Source organism: Schistocerca piceifrons, unplaced genomic scaffold (assembly GCF_021461385.2).
Source record: "Schistocerca piceifrons isolate TAMUIC-IGC-003096 unplaced genomic scaffold, iqSchPice1.1 HiC_scaffold_1962, whole genome shotgun sequence".
Lineage (NCBI taxonomy): Eukaryota > Metazoa > Arthropoda > Insecta > Orthoptera > Acrididae > Schistocerca > Schistocerca piceifrons.
In genome coordinates this window covers 1-18,899 of record NW_025727859.1, presented here as the reverse complement: position 1 = coordinate 18,899, position 18,899 = coordinate 1, and the positions used below count along the sequence as shown (strand labels likewise).

General features: G+C 52.6%; 37 non-coding genes across 37 annotated transcripts; all 37 read left to right on the top strand.

The window, feature by feature from the left end:
* Nucleotides 1-177: 177 nt before the first annotated feature.
* On the top strand, nt 178-249 carry Trnah-gug. The gene has a single exon. It is a non-coding gene; the product is annotated as a tRNA-His (tRNA).
* Nucleotides 250-536: 287 nt separating this feature from the next.
* Trnal-aag lies at nt 537-618 on the top strand. Its single transcript has one exon. It is a non-coding gene; the product is annotated as a tRNA-Leu (tRNA).
* Nucleotides 619-698: 80 nt separating this feature from the next.
* On the top strand, nt 699-780 carry Trnal-cag. The gene has a single exon. It is a non-coding gene; the product is annotated as a tRNA-Leu (tRNA).
* A 278-nt stretch (nt 781-1,058) lies between these two features.
* Nucleotides 1,059-1,130, top strand: Trnae-cuc. The gene has a single exon. It is a non-coding gene; the product is annotated as a tRNA-Glu (tRNA).
* Nucleotides 1,131-1,512: 382 nt separating this feature from the next.
* Trnah-gug lies at nt 1,513-1,584 on the top strand. Its single transcript has one exon. It is a non-coding gene; the product is annotated as a tRNA-His (tRNA).
* Nucleotides 1,585-1,871: 287 nt separating this feature from the next.
* On the top strand, nt 1,872-1,953 carry Trnal-aag. The gene has a single exon. It is a non-coding gene; the product is annotated as a tRNA-Leu (tRNA).
* Nucleotides 1,954-2,033: 80 nt separating this feature from the next.
* Nucleotides 2,034-2,115, top strand: Trnal-cag. Its single transcript has one exon. It is a non-coding gene; the product is annotated as a tRNA-Leu (tRNA).
* Nucleotides 2,116-2,393: 278 nt separating this feature from the next.
* Nucleotides 2,394-2,465, top strand: Trnae-cuc. Its single transcript has one exon. It is a non-coding gene; the product is annotated as a tRNA-Glu (tRNA).
* A 382-nt stretch (nt 2,466-2,847) lies between these two features.
* Nucleotides 2,848-2,919, top strand: Trnah-gug. Its single transcript has one exon. It is a non-coding gene; the product is annotated as a tRNA-His (tRNA).
* Nucleotides 2,920-3,206: 287 nt separating this feature from the next.
* Trnal-aag lies at nt 3,207-3,288 on the top strand. Its single transcript has one exon. It is a non-coding gene; the product is annotated as a tRNA-Leu (tRNA).
* Nucleotides 3,289-3,368: 80 nt separating this feature from the next.
* Trnal-cag lies at nt 3,369-3,450 on the top strand. Its single transcript has one exon. It is a non-coding gene; the product is annotated as a tRNA-Leu (tRNA).
* A 278-nt stretch (nt 3,451-3,728) lies between these two features.
* Nucleotides 3,729-3,800, top strand: Trnae-cuc. Its single transcript has one exon. It is a non-coding gene; the product is annotated as a tRNA-Glu (tRNA).
* Nucleotides 3,801-4,182: 382 nt separating this feature from the next.
* Nucleotides 4,183-4,254, top strand: Trnah-gug. The gene has a single exon. It is a non-coding gene; the product is annotated as a tRNA-His (tRNA).
* Nucleotides 4,255-4,541: 287 nt separating this feature from the next.
* On the top strand, nt 4,542-4,623 carry Trnal-aag. The gene has a single exon. It is a non-coding gene; the product is annotated as a tRNA-Leu (tRNA).
* An 80-nt stretch (nt 4,624-4,703) lies between these two features.
* Nucleotides 4,704-4,785, top strand: Trnal-cag. Its single transcript has one exon. It is a non-coding gene; the product is annotated as a tRNA-Leu (tRNA).
* Nucleotides 4,786-5,063: 278 nt separating this feature from the next.
* Trnae-cuc lies at nt 5,064-5,135 on the top strand. Its single transcript has one exon. It is a non-coding gene; the product is annotated as a tRNA-Glu (tRNA).
* A 382-nt stretch (nt 5,136-5,517) lies between these two features.
* On the top strand, nt 5,518-5,589 carry Trnah-gug. Its single transcript has one exon. It is a non-coding gene; the product is annotated as a tRNA-His (tRNA).
* A 287-nt stretch (nt 5,590-5,876) lies between these two features.
* On the top strand, nt 5,877-5,958 carry Trnal-aag. The gene has a single exon. It is a non-coding gene; the product is annotated as a tRNA-Leu (tRNA).
* An 80-nt stretch (nt 5,959-6,038) lies between these two features.
* Trnal-cag lies at nt 6,039-6,120 on the top strand. Its single transcript has one exon. It is a non-coding gene; the product is annotated as a tRNA-Leu (tRNA).
* A 278-nt stretch (nt 6,121-6,398) lies between these two features.
* Nucleotides 6,399-6,470, top strand: Trnae-cuc. Its single transcript has one exon. It is a non-coding gene; the product is annotated as a tRNA-Glu (tRNA).
* A 382-nt stretch (nt 6,471-6,852) lies between these two features.
* Trnah-gug lies at nt 6,853-6,924 on the top strand. Its single transcript has one exon. It is a non-coding gene; the product is annotated as a tRNA-His (tRNA).
* Nucleotides 6,925-7,211: 287 nt separating this feature from the next.
* Nucleotides 7,212-7,293, top strand: Trnal-aag. The gene has a single exon. It is a non-coding gene; the product is annotated as a tRNA-Leu (tRNA).
* Nucleotides 7,294-7,373: 80 nt separating this feature from the next.
* On the top strand, nt 7,374-7,455 carry Trnal-cag. The gene has a single exon. It is a non-coding gene; the product is annotated as a tRNA-Leu (tRNA).
* Nucleotides 7,456-7,733: 278 nt separating this feature from the next.
* Nucleotides 7,734-7,805, top strand: Trnae-cuc. The gene has a single exon. It is a non-coding gene; the product is annotated as a tRNA-Glu (tRNA).
* Nucleotides 7,806-8,187: 382 nt separating this feature from the next.
* On the top strand, nt 8,188-8,259 carry Trnah-gug. The gene has a single exon. It is a non-coding gene; the product is annotated as a tRNA-His (tRNA).
* A 287-nt stretch (nt 8,260-8,546) lies between these two features.
* On the top strand, nt 8,547-8,628 carry Trnal-aag. Its single transcript has one exon. It is a non-coding gene; the product is annotated as a tRNA-Leu (tRNA).
* Nucleotides 8,629-8,708: 80 nt separating this feature from the next.
* On the top strand, nt 8,709-8,790 carry Trnal-cag. The gene has a single exon. It is a non-coding gene; the product is annotated as a tRNA-Leu (tRNA).
* Nucleotides 8,791-9,068: 278 nt separating this feature from the next.
* On the top strand, nt 9,069-9,140 carry Trnae-cuc. The gene has a single exon. It is a non-coding gene; the product is annotated as a tRNA-Glu (tRNA).
* A 382-nt stretch (nt 9,141-9,522) lies between these two features.
* On the top strand, nt 9,523-9,594 carry Trnah-gug. The gene has a single exon. It is a non-coding gene; the product is annotated as a tRNA-His (tRNA).
* Nucleotides 9,595-9,881: 287 nt separating this feature from the next.
* Trnal-aag lies at nt 9,882-9,963 on the top strand. Its single transcript has one exon. It is a non-coding gene; the product is annotated as a tRNA-Leu (tRNA).
* Nucleotides 9,964-10,043: 80 nt separating this feature from the next.
* Nucleotides 10,044-10,125, top strand: Trnal-cag. Its single transcript has one exon. It is a non-coding gene; the product is annotated as a tRNA-Leu (tRNA).
* A 278-nt stretch (nt 10,126-10,403) lies between these two features.
* Nucleotides 10,404-10,475, top strand: Trnae-cuc. The gene has a single exon. It is a non-coding gene; the product is annotated as a tRNA-Glu (tRNA).
* Nucleotides 10,476-11,454: 979 nt separating this feature from the next.
* On the top strand, nt 11,455-11,536 carry Trnal-aag. Its single transcript has one exon. It is a non-coding gene; the product is annotated as a tRNA-Leu (tRNA).
* An 80-nt stretch (nt 11,537-11,616) lies between these two features.
* Nucleotides 11,617-11,699, top strand: Trnal-cag. Its single transcript has one exon. It is a non-coding gene; the product is annotated as a tRNA-Leu (tRNA).
* A 6,334-nt stretch (nt 11,700-18,033) lies between these two features.
* Trnah-gug lies at nt 18,034-18,106 on the top strand. Its single transcript has one exon. It is a non-coding gene; the product is annotated as a tRNA-His (tRNA).
* A 287-nt stretch (nt 18,107-18,393) lies between these two features.
* Nucleotides 18,394-18,475, top strand: Trnal-aag. The gene has a single exon. It is a non-coding gene; the product is annotated as a tRNA-Leu (tRNA).
* Nucleotides 18,476-18,555: 80 nt separating this feature from the next.
* Trnal-cag lies at nt 18,556-18,637 on the top strand. The gene has a single exon. It is a non-coding gene; the product is annotated as a tRNA-Leu (tRNA).
* The last annotated feature ends 262 nt before the right edge of the window (nt 18,638-18,899 follow it).

Genomic DNA, 18,899 nt, shown 5'->3' with positions numbered 1-18,899 from the left:
ATGCAGCTAACCACACTGCTTAGTGTCCTAACAGCGCAGACACGTTCGCTTGCCAGTATACATGTAATGGAGACCGCGTCTGACACAGCTGTGGGGAGACACAGTGGTGTGTGGGCTGAGCTTTGCTGTGCATCGCCACTTGCAGTCGCGAGAACTGCTCTCGGCGGTGCTTCCGTGGCCGTGATCGTCTAGTGGTTAGGACATTGCGTTGTGGCCGCAATAACCCAGGTTCGAATCCTGGTCACGGCAAATTTTAAAGTTTTGCCTTGCTGTCGCTGCAGTGACGATTGTGACTCAGTGTTTGAAATCACAGTGCCCTCTTCATTTTTCACTCATGTTCCGCAGGCTGCAGGTGGCACTACCAGTTCATTATCAACACGCAATGCCGCCGCACCAGAGCGCGGGCAGCTGCCTGTGTAGTTAATCTCTATTCGAAAAGGGCAGTTGTTTGAGGTGCAATGGATGAGCAGCCAGTTGCAGCAGAACAGGGAGCTGTGTCGCGCACTGTTTCCACAAAAGCGAAGAACACTGACGCAGGTAGCGTGGCCGAGCGGTCTAAGGCGCTGGTTTAAGGCACCAGTCTCTTCGGAGGCGTGGGTTCGAATCCCACCGCTGCCAATTTTTACTTCTCGTTTTTGTGCCATTGCGGTGTGGTCTCGTGGGTAAGAACGCAGCTCCTGTGACCGCCGTGGCGCGTAGGTAGCGTGGCCGAGCGGTCTAAGGCGCTGGTTTCAGGCACCAGTCTCTTCGGAGGCGTGGGTTCGAATCCCACCGCTGCCAATGTTTTCTGTCTCGGAAGCCGTAGCACTGATTACCCGCGACGAAAACAGCGCGGCAAGCCGTGAGCGTCTCTTTCTTAAATTGTCGTAGCAGCACAGTGCGTGGTGCAACGACAGGATTCACAGGCGCAGTTTGGTGTCACGATTGCTGGCGTTCGTCTCCACGAAATGTGTCCAGAGCACGACGTTCTATAAGGTGGAAACGCTAATTTTTGCCGTTGTCGTCAAGTAGATTGTGTATAGCTTGCTGTGTTCGCAGGAGGAGCCCTGGCGTCGTTATCCGGTGTGGTCTAGTGGCTAGGATACCTGGCTCTCACCCAGGAGGCCCGGGTTCGATTCCCGGTACCGGAAATGCGCATTTTGTTGCTCCTCTTATGCGACTTGTCCCGACTTAGCTCGACTGACGCTCCGCTGACGCTTGCAGAAAACTACGTTAAGTACGATTCGTGGTGACAAGTGACGGCGAGAGCGATGCGACATGTATCCACCTCTTATCGAGGCACCTACCTGTGGTCAACAGAGCTGGAGGACTGCAAGACATTGCCACGGGGGTTGAATGCAGCTAACCACACTGCTTAGTGTCCTAACAGCGCAGACACGTTCGCTTGCCAGTATACATGTAATGGAGACCGCGTCTGACACAGCTGTGGGGAGACACAGTGGTGTGTGGGCTGAGCTTTGCTGTGCATCGCCACTTGCAGTCGCGAGAACTGCTCTCGGCGGTGCTTCCGTGGCCGTGATCGTCTAGTGGTTAGGACATTGCGTTGTGGCCGCAATAACCCAGGTTCGAATCCTGGTCACGGCAAATTTTAAAGTTTTGCCTTGCTGTCGCTGCAGTGACGATTGTGACTCAGTGTTTGAAATCACAGTGCCCTCTTCATTTTTCACTCATGTTCCGCAGGCTGCAGGTGGCACTACCAGTTCATTATCAACACGCAATGCCGCCGCACCAGAGCGCGGGCAGCTGCCTGTGTAGTTAATCTCTATTCGAAAAGGGCAGTTGTTTGAGGTGCAATGGATGAGCAGCCAGTTGCAGCAGAACAGGGAGCTGTGTCGCGCACTGTTTCCACAAAAGCGAAGAACACTGACGCAGGTAGCGTGGCCGAGCGGTCTAAGGCGCTGGTTTAAGGCACCAGTCTCTTCGGAGGCGTGGGTTCGAATCCCACCGCTGCCAATTTTTACTTCTCGTTTTTGTGCCATTGCGGTGTGGTCTCGTGGGTAAGAACGCAGCTCCTGTGACCGCCGTGGCGCGTAGGTAGCGTGGCCGAGCGGTCTAAGGCGCTGGTTTCAGGCACCAGTCTCTTCGGAGGCGTGGGTTCGAATCCCACCGCTGCCAATGTTTTCTGTCTCGGAAGCCGTAGCACTGATTACCCGCGACGAAAACAGCGCGGCAAGCCGTGAGCGTCTCTTTCTTAAATTGTCGTAGCAGCACAGTGCGTGGTGCAACGACAGGATTCACAGGCGCAGTTTGGTGTCACGATTGCTGGCGTTCGTCTCCACGAAATGTGTCCAGAGCACGACGTTCTATAAGGTGGAAACGCTAATTTTTGCCGTTGTCGTCAAGTAGATTGTGTATAGCTTGCTGTGTTCGCAGGAGGAGCCCTGGCGTCGTTATCCGGTGTGGTCTAGTGGCTAGGATACCTGGCTCTCACCCAGGAGGCCCGGGTTCGATTCCCGGTACCGGAAATGCGCATTTTGTTGCTCCTCTTATGCGACTTGTCCCGACTTAGCTCGACTGACGCTCCGCTGACGCTTGCAGAAAACTACGTTAAGTACGATTCGTGGTGACAAGTGACGGCGAGAGCGATGCGACATGTATCCACCTCTTATCGAGGCACCTACCTGTGGTCAACAGAGCTGGAGGACTGCAAGACATTGCCACGGGGGTTGAATGCAGCTAACCACACTGCTTAGTGTCCTAACAGCGCAGACACGTTCGCTTGCCAGTATACATGTAATGGAGACCGCGTCTGACACAGCTGTGGGGAGACACAGTGGTGTGTGGGCTGAGCTTTGCTGTGCATCGCCACTTGCAGTCGCGAGAACTGCTCTCGGCGGTGCTTCCGTGGCCGTGATCGTCTAGTGGTTAGGACATTGCGTTGTGGCCGCAATAACCCAGGTTCGAATCCTGGTCACGGCAAATTTTAAAGTTTTGCCTTGCTGTCGCTGCAGTGACGATTGTGACTCAGTGTTTGAAATCACAGTGCCCTCTTCATTTTTCACTCATGTTCCGCAGGCTGCAGGTGGCACTACCAGTTCATTATCAACACGCAATGCCGCCGCACCAGAGCGCGGGCAGCTGCCTGTGTAGTTAATCTCTATTCGAAAAGGGCAGTTGTTTGAGGTGCAATGGATGAGCAGCCAGTTGCAGCAGAACAGGGAGCTGTGTCGCGCACTGTTTCCACAAAAGCGAAGAACACTGACGCAGGTAGCGTGGCCGAGCGGTCTAAGGCGCTGGTTTAAGGCACCAGTCTCTTCGGAGGCGTGGGTTCGAATCCCACCGCTGCCAATTTTTACTTCTCGTTTTTGTGCCATTGCGGTGTGGTCTCGTGGGTAAGAACGCAGCTCCTGTGACCGCCGTGGCGCGTAGGTAGCGTGGCCGAGCGGTCTAAGGCGCTGGTTTCAGGCACCAGTCTCTTCGGAGGCGTGGGTTCGAATCCCACCGCTGCCAATGTTTTCTGTCTCGGAAGCCGTAGCACTGATTACCCGCGACGAAAACAGCGCGGCAAGCCGTGAGCGTCTCTTTCTTAAATTGTCGTAGCAGCACAGTGCGTGGTGCAACGACAGGATTCACAGGCGCAGTTTGGTGTCACGATTGCTGGCGTTCGTCTCCACGAAATGTGTCCAGAGCACGACGTTCTATAAGGTGGAAACGCTAATTTTTGCCGTTGTCGTCAAGTAGATTGTGTATAGCTTGCTGTGTTCGCAGGAGGAGCCCTGGCGTCGTTATCCGGTGTGGTCTAGTGGCTAGGATACCTGGCTCTCACCCAGGAGGCCCGGGTTCGATTCCCGGTACCGGAAATGCGCATTTTGTTGCTCCTCTTATGCGACTTGTCCCGACTTAGCTCGACTGACGCTCCGCTGACGCTTGCAGAAAACTACGTTAAGTACGATTCGTGGTGACAAGTGACGGCGAGAGCGATGCGACATGTATCCACCTCTTATCGAGGCACCTACCTGTGGTCAACAGAGCTGGAGGACTGCAAGACATTGCCACGGGGGTTGAATGCAGCTAACCACACTGCTTAGTGTCCTAACAGCGCAGACACGTTCGCTTGCCAGTATACATGTAATGGAGACCGCGTCTGACACAGCTGTGGGGAGACACAGTGGTGTGTGGGCTGAGCTTTGCTGTGCATCGCCACTTGCAGTCGCGAGAACTGCTCTCGGCGGTGCTTCCGTGGCCGTGATCGTCTAGTGGTTAGGACATTGCGTTGTGGCCGCAATAACCCAGGTTCGAATCCTGGTCACGGCAAATTTTAAAGTTTTGCCTTGCTGTCGCTGCAGTGACGATTGTGACTCAGTGTTTGAAATCACAGTGCCCTCTTCATTTTTCACTCATGTTCCGCAGGCTGCAGGTGGCACTACCAGTTCATTATCAACACGCAATGCCGCCGCACCAGAGCGCGGGCAGCTGCCTGTGTAGTTAATCTCTATTCGAAAAGGGCAGTTGTTTGAGGTGCAATGGATGAGCAGCCAGTTGCAGCAGAACAGGGAGCTGTGTCGCGCACTGTTTCCACAAAAGCGAAGAACACTGACGCAGGTAGCGTGGCCGAGCGGTCTAAGGCGCTGGTTTAAGGCACCAGTCTCTTCGGAGGCGTGGGTTCGAATCCCACCGCTGCCAATTTTTACTTCTCGTTTTTGTGCCATTGCGGTGTGGTCTCGTGGGTAAGAACGCAGCTCCTGTGACCGCCGTGGCGCGTAGGTAGCGTGGCCGAGCGGTCTAAGGCGCTGGTTTCAGGCACCAGTCTCTTCGGAGGCGTGGGTTCGAATCCCACCGCTGCCAATGTTTTCTGTCTCGGAAGCCGTAGCACTGATTACCCGCGACGAAAACAGCGCGGCAAGCCGTGAGCGTCTCTTTCTTAAATTGTCGTAGCAGCACAGTGCGTGGTGCAACGACAGGATTCACAGGCGCAGTTTGGTGTCACGATTGCTGGCGTTCGTCTCCACGAAATGTGTCCAGAGCACGACGTTCTATAAGGTGGAAACGCTAATTTTTGCCGTTGTCGTCAAGTAGATTGTGTATAGCTTGCTGTGTTCGCAGGAGGAGCCCTGGCGTCGTTATCCGGTGTGGTCTAGTGGCTAGGATACCTGGCTCTCACCCAGGAGGCCCGGGTTCGATTCCCGGTACCGGAAATGCGCATTTTGTTGCTCCTCTTATGCGACTTGTCCCGACTTAGCTCGACTGACGCTCCGCTGACGCTTGCAGAAAACTACGTTAAGTACGATTCGTGGTGACAAGTGACGGCGAGAGCGATGCGACATGTATCCACCTCTTATCGAGGCACCTACCTGTGGTCAACAGAGCTGGAGGACTGCAAGACATTGCCACGGGGGTTGAATGCAGCTAACCACACTGCTTAGTGTCCTAACAGCGCAGACACGTTCGCTTGCCAGTATACATGTAATGGAGACCGCGTCTGACACAGCTGTGGGGAGACACAGTGGTGTGTGGGCTGAGCTTTGCTGTGCATCGCCACTTGCAGTCGCGAGAACTGCTCTCGGCGGTGCTTCCGTGGCCGTGATCGTCTAGTGGTTAGGACATTGCGTTGTGGCCGCAATAACCCAGGTTCGAATCCTGGTCACGGCAAATTTTAAAGTTTTGCCTTGCTGTCGCTGCAGTGACGATTGTGACTCAGTGTTTGAAATCACAGTGCCCTCTTCATTTTTCACTCATGTTCCGCAGGCTGCAGGTGGCACTACCAGTTCATTATCAACACGCAATGCCGCCGCACCAGAGCGCGGGCAGCTGCCTGTGTAGTTAATCTCTATTCGAAAAGGGCAGTTGTTTGAGGTGCAATGGATGAGCAGCCAGTTGCAGCAGAACAGGGAGCTGTGTCGCGCACTGTTTCCACAAAAGCGAAGAACACTGACGCAGGTAGCGTGGCCGAGCGGTCTAAGGCGCTGGTTTAAGGCACCAGTCTCTTCGGAGGCGTGGGTTCGAATCCCACCGCTGCCAATTTTTACTTCTCGTTTTTGTGCCATTGCGGTGTGGTCTCGTGGGTAAGAACGCAGCTCCTGTGACCGCCGTGGCGCGTAGGTAGCGTGGCCGAGCGGTCTAAGGCGCTGGTTTCAGGCACCAGTCTCTTCGGAGGCGTGGGTTCGAATCCCACCGCTGCCAATGTTTTCTGTCTCGGAAGCCGTAGCACTGATTACCCGCGACGAAAACAGCGCGGCAAGCCGTGAGCGTCTCTTTCTTAAATTGTCGTAGCAGCACAGTGCGTGGTGCAACGACAGGATTCACAGGCGCAGTTTGGTGTCACGATTGCTGGCGTTCGTCTCCACGAAATGTGTCCAGAGCACGACGTTCTATAAGGTGGAAACGCTAATTTTTGCCGTTGTCGTCAAGTAGATTGTGTATAGCTTGCTGTGTTCGCAGGAGGAGCCCTGGCGTCGTTATCCGGTGTGGTCTAGTGGCTAGGATACCTGGCTCTCACCCAGGAGGCCCGGGTTCGATTCCCGGTACCGGAAATGCGCATTTTGTTGCTCCTCTTATGCGACTTGTCCCGACTTAGCTCGACTGACGCTCCGCTGACGCTTGCAGAAAACTACGTTAAGTACGATTCGTGGTGACAAGTGACGGCGAGAGCGATGCGACATGTATCCACCTCTTATCGAGGCACCTACCTGTGGTCAACAGAGCTGGAGGACTGCAAGACATTGCCACGGGGGTTGAATGCAGCTAACCACACTGCTTAGTGTCCTAACAGCGCAGACACGTTCGCTTGCCAGTATACATGTAATGGAGACCGCGTCTGACACAGCTGTGGGGAGACACAGTGGTGTGTGGGCTGAGCTTTGCTGTGCATCGCCACTTGCAGTCGCGAGAACTGCTCTCGGCGGTGCTTCCGTGGCCGTGATCGTCTAGTGGTTAGGACATTGCGTTGTGGCCGCAATAACCCAGGTTCGAATCCTGGTCACGGCAAATTTTAAAGTTTTGCCTTGCTGTCGCTGCAGTGACGATTGTGACTCAGTGTTTGAAATCACAGTGCCCTCTTCATTTTTCACTCATGTTCCGCAGGCTGCAGGTGGCACTACCAGTTCATTATCAACACGCAATGCCGCCGCACCAGAGCGCGGGCAGCTGCCTGTGTAGTTAATCTCTATTCGAAAAGGGCAGTTGTTTGAGGTGCAATGGATGAGCAGCCAGTTGCAGCAGAACAGGGAGCTGTGTCGCGCACTGTTTCCACAAAAGCGAAGAACACTGACGCAGGTAGCGTGGCCGAGCGGTCTAAGGCGCTGGTTTAAGGCACCAGTCTCTTCGGAGGCGTGGGTTCGAATCCCACCGCTGCCAATTTTTACTTCTCGTTTTTGTGCCATTGCGGTGTGGTCTCGTGGGTAAGAACGCAGCTCCTGTGACCGCCGTGGCGCGTAGGTAGCGTGGCCGAGCGGTCTAAGGCGCTGGTTTCAGGCACCAGTCTCTTCGGAGGCGTGGGTTCGAATCCCACCGCTGCCAATGTTTTCTGTCTCGGAAGCCGTAGCACTGATTACCCGCGACGAAAACAGCGCGGCAAGCCGTGAGCGTCTCTTTCTTAAATTGTCGTAGCAGCACAGTGCGTGGTGCAACGACAGGATTCACAGGCGCAGTTTGGTGTCACGATTGCTGGCGTTCGTCTCCACGAAATGTGTCCAGAGCACGACGTTCTATAAGGTGGAAACGCTAATTTTTGCCGTTGTCGTCAAGTAGATTGTGTATAGCTTGCTGTGTTCGCAGGAGGAGCCCTGGCGTCGTTATCCGGTGTGGTCTAGTGGCTAGGATACCTGGCTCTCACCCAGGAGGCCCGGGTTCGATTCCCGGTACCGGAAATGCGCATTTTGTTGCTCCTCTTATGCGACTTGTCCCGACTTAGCTCGACTGACGCTCCGCTGACGCTTGCAGAAAACTACGTTAAGTACGATTCGTGGTGACAAGTGACGGCGAGAGCGATGCGACATGTATCCACCTCTTATCGAGGCACCTACCTGTGGTCAACAGAGCTGGAGGACTGCAAGACATTGCCACGGGGGTTGAATGCAGCTAACCACACTGCTTAGTGTCCTAACAGCGCAGACACGTTCGCTTGCCAGTATACATGTAATGGAGACCGCGTCTGACACAGCTGTGGGGAGACACAGTGGTGTGTGGGCTGAGCTTTGCTGTGCATCGCCACTTGCAGTCGCGAGAACTGCTCTCGGCGGTGCTTCCGTGGCCGTGATCGTCTAGTGGTTAGGACATTGCGTTGTGGCCGCAATAACCCAGGTTCGAATCCTGGTCACGGCAAATTTTAAAGTTTTGCCTTGCTGTCGCTGCAGTGACGATTGTGACTCAGTGTTTGAAATCACAGTGCCCTCTTCATTTTTCACTCATGTTCCGCAGGCTGCAGGTGGCACTACCAGTTCATTATCAACACGCAATGCCGCCGCACCAGAGCGCGGGCAGCTGCCTGTGTAGTTAATCTCTATTCGAAAAGGGCAGTTGTTTGAGGTGCAATGGATGAGCAGCCAGTTGCAGCAGAACAGGGAGCTGTGTCGCGCACTGTTTCCACAAAAGCGAAGAACACTGACGCAGGTAGCGTGGCCGAGCGGTCTAAGGCGCTGGTTTAAGGCACCAGTCTCTTCGGAGGCGTGGGTTCGAATCCCACCGCTGCCAATTTTTACTTCTCGTTTTTGTGCCATTGCGGTGTGGTCTCGTGGGTAAGAACGCAGCTCCTGTGACCGCCGTGGCGCGTAGGTAGCGTGGCCGAGCGGTCTAAGGCGCTGGTTTCAGGCACCAGTCTCTTCGGAGGCGTGGGTTCGAATCCCACCGCTGCCAATGTTTTCTGTCTCGGAAGCCGTAGCACTGATTACCCGCGACGAAAACAGCGCGGCAAGCCGTGAGCGTCTCTTTCTTAAATTGTCGTAGCAGCACAGTGCGTGGTGCAACGACAGGATTCACAGGCGCAGTTTGGTGTCACGATTGCTGGCGTTCGTCTCCACGAAATGTGTCCAGAGCACGACGTTCTATAAGGTGGAAACGCTAATTTTTGCCGTTGTCGTCAAGTAGATTGTGTATAGCTTGCTGTGTTCGCAGGAGGAGCCCTGGCGTCGTTATCCGGTGTGGTCTAGTGGCTAGGATACCTGGCTCTCACCCAGGAGGCCCGGGTTCGATTCCCGGTACCGGAAATGCGCATTTTGTTGCTCCTCTTATGCGACTTGTCCCGACTTAGCTCGACTGACGCTCCGCTGACGCTTGCAGAAAACTACGTTAAGTACGATTCGTGGTGACAAGTGACGGCGAGAGCGATGCGACATGTATCCACCTCTTATCGAGGCACCTACCTGTGGTCAACAGAGCTGGAGGACTGCAAGACATTGCCACGGGGGTTGAATGCAGCTAACCACACTGCTTAGTGTCCTAACAGCGCAGACACGTTCGCTTGCCAGTATACATGTAATGGAGACCGCGTCTGACACAGCTGTGGGGAGACACAGTGGTGTGTGGGCTGAGCTTTGCTGTGCATCGCCACTTGCAGTCGCGAGAACTGCTCTCGGCGGTGCTTCCGTGGCCGTGATCGTCTAGTGGTTAGGACATTGCGTTGTGGCCGCAATAACCCAGGTTCGAATCCTGGTCACGGCAAATTTTAAAGTTTTGCCTTGCTGTCGCTGCAGTGACGATTGTGACTCAGTGTTTGAAATCACAGTGCCCTCTTCATTTTTCACTCATGTTCCGCAGGCTGCAGGTGGCACTACCAGTTCATTATCAACACGCAATGCCGCCGCACCAGAGCGCGGGCAGCTGCCTGTGTAGTTAATCTCTATTCGAAAAGGGCAGTTGTTTGAGGTGCAATGGATGAGCAGCCAGTTGCAGCAGAACAGGGAGCTGTGTCGCGCACTGTTTCCACAAAAGCGAAGAACACTGACGCAGGTAGCGTGGCCGAGCGGTCTAAGGCGCTGGTTTAAGGCACCAGTCTCTTCGGAGGCGTGGGTTCGAATCCCACCGCTGCCAATTTTTACTTCTCGTTTTTGTGCCATTGCGGTGTGGTCTCGTGGGTAAGAACGCAGCTCCTGTGACCGCCGTGGCGCGTAGGTAGCGTGGCCGAGCGGTCTAAGGCGCTGGTTTCAGGCACCAGTCTCTTCGGAGGCGTGGGTTCGAATCCCACCGCTGCCAATGTTTTCTGTCTCGGAAGCCGTAGCACTGATTACCCGCGACGAAAACAGCGCGGCAAGCCGTGAGCGTCTCTTTCTTAAATTGTCGTAGCAGCACAGTGCGTGGTGCAACGACAGGATTCACAGGCGCAGTTTGGTGTCACGATTGCTGGCGTTCGTCTCCACGAAATGTGTCCAGAGCACGACGTTCTATAAGGTGGAAACGCTAATTTTTGCCGTTGTCGTCAAGTAGATTGTGTATAGCTTGCTGTGTTCGCAGGAGGAGCCCTGGCGTCGTTATCCGGTGTGGTCTAGTGGCTAGGATACCTGGCTCTCACCCAGGAGGCCCGGGTTCGATTCCCGGTACCGGAAATGCGCATTTTGTTGCTCCTCTTATGCGACTTGTCCCGACTTAGCTCGACTGACGCTCCGCTGACGCTTGCAGAAAACTACGTTAAGTACGATTCGTGGTGACAAGTGACGGCGAGAGCGATGCGACATGTATCCACCTCTTATCGAGGCACCTACCTGTGGTCAACAGAGCTGGAGGACTGCAAGACATTGCCACGGGGGTTGAATGCAGCTAACCACACTGCTTAGTGTCCTAACAGCGCAGACACGTTCGCTTGCCAGTATACATGTAATGGAGACCGCGTCTGACACAGCTGTGGGGAGACACAGTGGTGTGTGGGCTGAGCTTTGCTGTGCATCGCCACTTGCAGTCGCGAGAACTGCTCTCGGCGGTGCTTCCGTGGCCGTGATCGTCTAGTGGTTTGGACTCGCATTCGGGAGGACGACGGTTCAATCCCGTCTCCGGCCATCCTGATAGCCGGCACGGTAGCTCAGCGTGTTCGGTCAGAGGCCTGTGTGCTCTCTGCAATAAAAAAACTGAGTCAAGGATTCAACGATCAACTTTAACGGATGTCTTGTGACGTCCGCCCAGACCACACGCAACGAACTATATCGAACAAAATGAAAAAAAAAAAAAGAAAAAAAAAAAAAAAAAGTGGTTAGGACATTGCGTTGTGGCCGCAATAACCCAGGTTCCAATCCTGGTCACGGCAAATTTTAAAGTTTTGCCTTGCTGTCGCTGCAGTGACGATTGTGACTCAGTGTTTGAAATCACAGTGCCCTCTTCATTTTTCACTCATGTTCCGCAGGCTGCAGGTGGCACTACCAGTTCATTATCAACACGCAATGCCGCCGCACCAGAGCGCGGGCAGCTGCCTGTGTAGTTAATCTCTATTCGAAAAGGGCAGTTGTTTGAGGTGCAATGGATGAGCAGCCAGTTGCAGCAGAACAGGGAGCTGTGTCGCGCACTGTTTCCACAAAAGCGAAGAACACTGACGCAGGTAGCGTGGCCGAGCGGTCTAAGGCGCTGGTTTAAGGCACCAGTCTCTTCGGAGGCGTGGGTTCGAATCCCACCGCTGCCAATTTTTACTTCTCGTTTTTGTGCCATTGCGGTGTGGTCTCGTGGGTAAGAACGCAGCTCCTGTGACCGCCGTGGCGCGTAGGTAGCGTGGCCGAGCGGTCTAAGGCGCTGGTTTCAGGCACCAGTCCTCTTCGGAGGCGTGGGTTCGAATCCCACCGCTGCCAATGTTTTCTGTCTCGGAAGCCGTAGCACTGATTACCCGCGACGAAAACAGCGCGGCAAGCCGTGAGCGTCTCTTTCTTAAATTGTCGTAGCAGCACAGTGCGTGGTGCAACGACAGGATTCACAGGCGCAGTTTGGTGTCACGATTGCTGGCGTTCGTCTCCACGAAATGTGTCCAGAGCACGACGTTCTATAAGGTGGAAACGCTAATTTTTGCCGTTGTCGTCAAGTAGATTGTGTATAGCTTGCTGTGTTCGCAGGAGGAGCCCTGGCGTCGTTATCCGGTGTGGTCTAGTGGCTCAGTTCCGCTTTAGACGCCGTGCAGTGTGGACGTGCCTAGTCATCCGCTCCGCCGTAGCGTTACGTATAGTGGACTATCGTTGTTTACGTGTTGTGTTGCAACTTCTGTGAGTGTTTCTCCGTCGTTGTTTCGTACCTTTTGTTACTTTCTGTCCTTATTTCAGTGTGTTGTGTGTAGCGGTTTCGACCGCCTATTTTGAAAATGTCGTCCCAGGTTATTCCTCGTCAGGCTACAGTTAGTTTTACTTTCGACAAGTCAACCCGCAATGTGCAACCTAGTTCCCTTGAGATACATGATTGGTTGGTAGATACCTTTGGTGTTCATTCGGATCAGGTGCACACTGCTTATTTTGATACCGAACTGTATGTTTTCTTTGTTAAGTTCATGGACCCACTTCAGGTTGATAAAATTCTTTCTAAATATGGTCATCAAGTTCTCTTTCGGCATCGGGATGATTCTGTAAGTACCGTTCTGCTTTCCAATGCTTCCATCACGTATACCAATGTTCGTGTTTACAACCTTCCACCGGAGGTGGATAATGTCTATCTTAAGGAGGGTCTACAGAAGTATGGTGATGTAAAGAGCATTCGCCTTGAACGCTGGTCAAGCCAACATCGCCTGCAATGTTACAGTGGTATTCGTTCAGTCGAAATGCACATTAAGCAGAATATTCCATCTCACCTGCAGATCGGTGGATATCGTGTCCATGTAACATATAGTGGTCAGGTTGGCACCTGTTTTTTGTGCAATGAAAGTGGTCACGTGCGTACTGACTGTCCGCGGAGGGTTTTTGTTTTAAAAAATTCTCTCGAACAGCGTCGCAAGTTAACGGTCGCTGACCTCGTTGCAGGTGGTTCTGCTCTTGGTGTAGCACAGTCCAGTGGTAGTAGCGCCCCCGCCACAGGTTTTGCGCACCCCTGACACAGAATTTCCTCCTTTGCGTGCTAAATCTGATGTTGTTTCCGTCTGTCCCTCAGGTGGGTGTGCCACTTTTGAATAATAAGAGGCGTCGCCCACACGATGGAAATAGTACGGATGAGGATCTCCCTGAGATGCCCCAGTCCGAGCGACCGGCATCCTCCGAGCCACTGTGTACTGTAGCTGCTCCCTGCCCTCCTGAGGTAGCGGTTCCGGTGGCGGCTGCTGGCCCCCCTCCGGCCTCCGACGCAGCTTCTCTCGAGTCGGGACGTCGGTCGGGCCTGTTGGCGCCGTCTTCCAAACCGACTTCGATGTCACAACAAGTGGAGCCGCGACAACTTCCTGCTTCGCTGCCCCATACCTCTGCCAGCGGAGCTGCTCCGCTTCCTTCCAACTCTGCGCCATCGGACCTTCCTGCTCACGTTTCGCCTCCGTGCAGTCCATGTTTGCCGGAAGCTAGTGCAGGTGTTGACCATTCCGTTTCGTCGGATGTTTCCGGCGACCCCGGATCCCGCATGTGGACCGGCGCGGGTGGTGTCGGATACAGAACTTGACCCTCCTACGTCACCGGCGGCTGAAGCTTCCTTGCCCGTCAGCCGACGCAAGTTACGCGTTCAGCCGAACGTTAATGCTGTTCGTAAAAAACCGAAACGTAAGGGATCCGCGGAACGGGGTAGCACTCCCCCTCCCTCGGATGCCTCCGTCACCCCTGGTATGGACTGTGACGCTGGTGCGTCGGTGTAGGTGATTTGTTTTCTCGCTTTTCTGTCTATGGTTCAAGCATACACCTTTCTTACCTTAAATGTTAACCGTATTGAGTCCGACGTTCGCATTGCCTCTTTGCGGCAGTTTATTTACGACGCCTGTGCGGACGTAGTGTTTTTGCAGGAAGTGTTGTTTTTCTGATCTCTCTCTACCTGGATTTCAAACTGCTTTTAATGTCGCGCCGGAATATTCAACAGGAACTGCTCTTTTCTCTCGAGAGGGCATTCCTATTACTGACATTGAATTCCTTGACTCTGGCCGTGGGATTGGTTGTCGTCTTTTTGATCTCCGCCTCGTTGTTTTGTATGCCCCCTCTGGTTCGGGTCACACTGTGGCTCGATCGCGCTTTTATAAAGAAGAGCTTATTTATCTTTTGCGCCAGAGTCCTCGGAGTCTCCTGCTCGGAGGCGATTTTAATTGTGTTTTACGCCCTGCAGACCAGTCCCCCAATTTTAATTATTGCCGTGATTTACATGACTTAGTTCGTACGATGCATCTGCGTGATGTTTGGGAACACAAATATCCAACCCTGGTGAAATATACGTTTTTTACCGGGTCCTCATGCAGTAGACTCGACAGATTCTATTTATCTGATTTTTTATGTGATAAAATTCTTTCTGTCGATGTTATTCCTACTAGTTTTTCTGACCATTGTGCTTTTACTGCAACTGTAAATCTTAGTCACCAACCTGCAAAACTTTATCGTTCCCAGTGGATGTTAAATGTTTCCCACCTTGCCGACAGTGCTATGGATGATGTTATAAGTGGCGTGTGGGAGCGATGTCTTCGCTCTGTCCCGCGATACCCCTCCTTGCTGGTTTGGTGGACTGCGTTTGCCAAGCCCAAGATTCGTCAGACTTTGATTTTTTACTGTGCTGCAAGGGCGCGTGATTTTAAGAACACGTATGAATATTACTACTCTGTCCTGCGTGAACTATATGTCGCGGCGGGTACCTCTCCACTGCGGATCCATGATGTTCGTCGTATTAAAGCCAAGCTCTTGAGCCTTAAACGACGACAGATGGATGGTCTGCGAGTTAAGTCGAAACCTCACTCTCTTGTTGAAGGTGAGCTGACATCCTTGTACCACCTGCTACGGCATCAGACTCGTCGTCGTCGCTCCTTCATCTCTTCTCTTACGGTGGATGATGGACGACAGCTTATTGCACAGGAGGAAATGGTTCGTGCTCTTCATCAGTATTATACTAGTCTATATTCTGCCGATGATTCTGGTGAGTCTCTTTCGGATGATGTCCTTGGGGATCTAACTGCGACGATCGCGCCTGACGCGAACGGCGAATTTCTCCGGGAGTTCCAGGTAGATGATGTTTTCGATTTTATTGCTCGCTCTCCGTCCAGTAAATCGCCGGGTCCAGACGGCCTGCCTAAAGAATTTTATCTCCGTTTTTGGCCTCTTTTGGGTGGCATTTTACGCAGATTTTAAATGAGATTGTCAGGGGGGTGGATGTGCCTGCCGATTTTAAAGTAGGGAAAATTGTTTTAATTCCGAAGTCCTCTGGTCGTTTATCTGCTGCCAATCTTCGTCCGCTCACATTGCTGAACTTTGACTACAAGACAGCTGCTAGAGCGCTCAATAGCCGGTTGTCTTCTCTGCTTCGGGGTGTGATTGGTGCACATCAATGTTGTTTCATGATAGATCTATTCTGACACCAGTAGCCGAATATCGGGATGTTGTCTCGGTTGCGGCGGTTACAAACGTACATTGTGCCTTTGCCTTCCTTGATTTTTACAAGGCTTTTGATCACGTCAGTCATGTGTTTTTAGATCATGTTTTAGGTACAATAGGTTTTAACGCTTCATCACGTGGTGTTCTTGGCAATTTGTATAGGGGAATAACAGCTCGGGTGTCAGTCAATGGGCAGCTGACGCCGCCCATTGCTATCCGCGCGGAGTGCCTCAGGGTAGTCCGCTCTCTATGTCTTTATTCGTATTGTCCCTGGAACCGCTGCTTCGGACTATTGCTCTCAAGCTTCAGGGTATGTCCCTCTCTGGTGGGAAGCTCTCTGTTAAGGCATATGCGGATGATGTCGTTGTTCTCCTCCGTCAACGTGATGATATCCGGTTGTTGAAAGGGGCAGTTGATGCATACTGTCGTGTCTCTGGAGCGCGTCTCAATCAGGGTAAATGTAAGTTCCTTGATATTCGAGGATTTCGCGATGCTGATGTCCCTTGGGCCACTTTTGTCGATCGCCATACGTCCTTGGGGATTATCATTGATCGGTGTCCTCTAAAAATGGCGGCTCTCAATTGGAAATCTGTCACCGAGAAGATACAGGGGGCTCTGATGGTCCATGAGCAGCGCTCTGCTACCATTTTGCAAAAGTCAGAATTTTAGACACCTACGTTCTATGTAAAGCTTATTATGTTGCTCAGCTGTTCCCACTTCCCATGATGGTGGCGAAAAGGTTGCGCCAATTGTCTAGCAGGTTTATATGGAAGGGCCATCTATTCAAGTTACGTTACGAGGTTATGACGAAACCGCGTATCTCCGGAGGCTTGGGCCTCTCTGACATTACTCGCAAGGCGTCTGCTTTGTACGTCCGCCGAACGACTCTAATTGTTACGCAAGAAGAGACTTCAATTACATCCAGGCTTTTTACTGTTGTGCGTCCGGCGAGCCTTGCTCCACCTGTCGATGTCGGACGGCTAAATATTAAGCTGAAACACATTCGGGAGTTTTACATTGCGGTGAGTTACCTCGGTGACGTCTTCTTGCGGCGACCGGTGCCAACGACCAAGGGCTTGATTGCCCGCTGGGAGGGGCTGGCCGGTCCCAATCCAATAGAACTGGCGTCTCCATCTGTGTCCTGGAGGAACGTCTGGAAGAATGTTAGTCTGCCGATCCACTCTATGGCCGTGGCGTCCACGTGGTATAGGGTAATAAATAATTTGGTTCCCACCAATGTACGACTGCACCGTATTGGTCTTTCTGACACGGACACCTGTACTCGGTGTGGTCTCCTGGATACCCTTGAACATCGATTCACCTGCTGTGGGCACCTTGCCAATTGGCGTTGGCTCAGGAAACAACTTGCTTTTGTCACTAGGTCTGCTGAAGCCGCTTATACTATTGACATCATCGTCCGGCCCGATTCCTCCTTTTTCCGCGAACGAAGCTCCATACAGTCATGTGGTTGATTGGACATTTCGTACATTTTGTCATCAGTTGTCATGAAGACGATGGACACCTAGCATTTCGGCAGTACATGCTTACTGCTTACTGGCAGCGCTTGCGATTGCCAGGCCTCCGTGATGATTTTGCAAATATGCTTAGCCTGACATTTGAAAGAGAGGGTGTTGGCTAAGGACACCTGTGTGAGCCATTTTCTTTTATACTGTTTCGGGATTTACCGCCTTGGTGTATGTTTCTTCTTTACATCCAGGACTGAAGATTTCGTGGACCTTTAGGGCGCTCAAGAAAAACAAACGAGCGACCACGAACCGAGACAGTAGGGGATAATACTACGCCCTTGTACAGGTGCCTTTCGGAAACAGGACGGTGGAGTCGTCGTGGCCAGGCCTCGGGCTTCGACCCCTGCCCACTTTGCTTCCGCAGGCCTGAATCTCACTGTCACCTCTAACTTTACACAATGAAAAAAAAATATGAATTAATTATGCACTCCCAGTATATCAAAATTGAGGTACAAATCCACCCTTTGCTGTTTGCATTAGAAACCAATTATATCTTCTTTTTATTTAAGTGTGTGTGTGTGTATGTCTGTGTGTGTGTATGTGTGTGTGTGTGTGTGTGTGTGTGTGTGTCTGTTGTGTGTTTCCCTTTGGACTTAAAAGAATGCTGTAAAAAAAAAAAAAAAAAAAAAAAAGTCGGTAGAGCATTAGGCTTTTAACCTAAGGGTCCAGGGTTAAAAAAAAAAAAAAAAAAAAAAAAAAGTGGCTAGGATACCTGGCTCTCACCCAGGAGGCCCGGGTTCGATTCCCGGTACCGGAAATGCGCATTTTGTTGCTCCTCTTATGCGACTTGTCCCGACTTAGCTCGACTGACGCTCCGCTGACGCTTGCAGAAAACTACGTTAAGTACGATTCGTGGTGACAAGTGACGGCGAGAGCGATGCGACATGTATCCACCTCTTATCGAGGCACCTACCTGTGGTCAACAGAGCTGGAGGACTGCAAGACATTGCCACGGGGGTTGAATGCAGCTAACCACACTGCTTAGTGTCCTAACAGCGCAGACACGTTCGCTTGCCAGTATACATGTAATGGAGACCGCGTCTGACACAGCTGTGGGGAGACACAGTGGTGTGTGGGCTGAGCTTTGCTGTGCATCGCCACTTGCAGTCGCGAGAACTGCTCTCGGCGGTGCTTCCGTGGCCGTGATCGTCTAGTGGTTTAGGACATTGCGTTGTGGCCGCAATAACCCAGGTTCGAATCCTGGTCACGGCAAATTTTAAAGTTTTGCCTTGCTGTCGCTGCAGTGACGATTGTGACTCAGTGTTTGAAATCACAGTGCCCTCTTCATTTTTCACTCATGTTCCGCAGGCTGCAGGTGGCACTACCAGTTCATTATCAACACGCAATGCCGCCGCACCAGAGCGCGGGCAGCTGCCTGTGTAGTTAATCTCTATTCGAAAAGGGCAGTTGTTTGAGGTGCAATGGATGAGCAGCCAGTTGCAGCAGAACAGGGAGCTGTGTCGCGCACTGTTTCCACAAAAGCGAAGAACACTGACGCAGGTAGCGTGGCCGAGCGGTCTAAGGCGCTGGTTTAAGGCACCAGTCTCTTCAGAGGCGTGGGTTCGAATCCCACCGCTGCCAATTTTTACTTCTCGTTTTTGTGCCATTGCGGTGTGGTCTCGTGGGTAAGAACGCAGCTCCTGTGACCGCCGTGGCGCGTAGGTAGCGTGGCCGAGCGGTCTAAGGCGCTGGTTTCAGGCACCAGTCTCTTCGGAGGCGTGGGTTCGAATCCCACCGCTGCCAATGTTTTCTGTCTCGGAAGCCGTAGCACTGATTACCCGCGACGAAAACAGCGCGGCAAGCCGTGAGCGTCTCTTTCTTAAATTGTCGTAGCAGCACAGTGCGTGGTGCAACGACAGGATTCACAGGCGCAGTTTGGTGTCACGATTGCTGGCGTTCGTCTCCACGAAATGTGTCCAGAGCACGACGTTCTATAAGGTGGAAACGCTAATTTTTGCCGTTGTCGTCAAGTAGATTGTGTATAGCTTGCTGTGTTCGCAGGAGG